This window comes from Helobdella robusta, assembly GCF_000326865.2.
Source record: "Helobdella robusta unplaced genomic scaffold HELROscaffold_1, whole genome shotgun sequence".
Lineage (NCBI taxonomy): Eukaryota > Metazoa > Annelida > Clitellata > Rhynchobdellida > Glossiphoniidae > Helobdella > Helobdella robusta.
In genome coordinates this window covers 1,796,873-1,799,246 of record NW_008703570.1, presented here as the reverse complement: position 1 = coordinate 1,799,246, position 2,374 = coordinate 1,796,873, and positions in this window count along the sequence as shown.

The window sequence follows — 2,374 nt, the reverse complement described above, 5'->3', positions numbered from 1 at the left end:
AATAGACGCTTAAATCCGGCCCTAAAAAAGCCGGATTTTGGCCGGGGCTGAACTTCAGTGCACCCTTAATATATATATATATATATATATATATATATATATATATATATATATATAGGGATTTCGATTTTTCTAACGGTTGATCGTAAATCATTCTCAAGTTTCTTAAGTTCAAAACCAAAATTTTTGTTTATTTTAAACATGATAAAACAAAAACGTTTTTTTTTGATATTCCTATACACATATATATATATATTTATTTAATATATATATATATATATATATATATATATATATATATATATATATATATATAAATGCTATTCTTAATGTGTAATTGTAGTAAATATACTTCATATTCAAATCATTATGAATTTTTATAGGTATTTATGTATCTGTGTATTCAGGCAGCGTGTTTTAGTAATATGAATTATGTTGGGCTTGGTTGGGTGTGCCGGGTTGTTAACAATCTGGGAGATTCGATCAGGTTCGACGAAATATGTATGTGTGTGTGTGTGTGTTTGTGTTTGAGGGTGGGTATATATGCGTGAGTGCATGTGTGTTTGTGTGCGTGCCTGAGTGCTTGCGTGAGAGTGTGTGTGGGTAAGTGTGCGTGTGTGTGTTTGGGTGAGTGTGTGTGTTTATGTGTGTGTGAGTGTGCGTGTGTCTGTGTGTGTGCGTGTGTGCATGTGTATGTGTAGATATGTGTATATATGTATATAAATATTGTATTCTGGGAGCGTTAACCAGGGTACAGCGGGGGTGTATATGGAGGGGCACATATCTATGTTTAAGATGTCCATGCACTCGGCTGTGCCCTGAAACATATGGCCACGTCCTATATGTGTATGGTGTGTGGCCATATTTATTTATGTGTCTATTTATTTGAGTGTGTAAGTGAGCGTATGTTTGGTTTCCAGATCATTTCATTTCATTGATTCTGTTTCTTCTGTTCTGTATAACAGTATTGTGATATGAATTGTAGTATGGTGCGTGTTTCTAAGTGTCAGAATTATGAAATAATACTGACTAAAAATACTTCAAAGTCCTTCAACGCAAAATTAATTCACTCGATAGGCGGCTTGATGCTAAGTAATTCACTCGATAGGGGGCCTGATGCAAGTTAATTTACTCGATAAGGGGCTAGACGATTTTTTATTTGTTTTGCAATTTAGATGACGTCACAAATTAATACAAATTATTTTAAAATTTAATTAGTAGTTTTTTTTAATTAATTGGACATACCTTGGAAATTTTTATGTTTAAAAACACCCGAAACAAAATCTAATTTTGCTTTGATATAGAGTTTCTTTATCTTTAAGTTTCAGTGGAGGAGAGGAGAGTCCGCATTGGGTTGACTAGTTAGGCAGCCTTGAATAATCAGTGCCTATTCTGGTCTCTAAGAGACTTAATTCGTGATTCTATGCTCATTGGCACGGAAACGTCGTGCGAAAGCCGACCAGACTCGACGGCCCAGTGAAAACAGGCCAGGGTTGTGCAAAAGCCGACCGACTGACTGACAAGTCCTTGGTTGTGCGAAAGCCAGCCAGACTCGACGGCCCAGTGAAAACAGGCCAGGGTTGTGCGAAAGCCGACCGACTGACTGACAGGCCCAGTGAAAACAGGCCCTTGGTTGTGCGAAAGCCGACCAGACTCGACGGCCCAGTGAAAACAGGCCAGGGTTGTGCGAAAGCCGACCGACTGACTGACAGGTCCAGTGAAAACAGGCCTTGGATTCTGTGAAAACGAATCCGCCTTGTTGTTTTTGTTTTTCTTGTGCTATTTGTGGACCTAGGGTTCTTTGCTGGATTCTATACTCATTGGTATAGTTTCGCACGCAGCTTACAATTTCCATAGGCTCCGATTTTTGTAATTTTTCTGCATTCATTTTATTTATCTCTCGGAGTTGTATCGACACCACCATCGGTCACACACGTCGAGGTTGTACGATTGAACGGCAAGAAATATATATATATATGTATTGTACATTGCTTAGGATATATATATATATCTATGTGTATATATATATATATATATATGTATATATGTATATGTATGTATATATAGTATATCTATTATATACAATACAATACAATACAATATATTTTATTTGACCTCAAAAAAACATAAAATTAAGATACAGGATGACTGTGAGGAGTCCGCATGTGACTCATCGAGCACAGCCACCTTTACAAGAAATTTCTAATTAATAATATCAATCATGAGACGAGATGAGTTAGTATGTTTGATGTGTCAATGATTACAAGTATGTATGAATAAATGTGAATGAATGTGAAAGAATGTGAAAGAGTATGAATGAGTGAGAATGATGAATACATTAGATGATTATACTGAAGCGTTCAGTAAAATATTT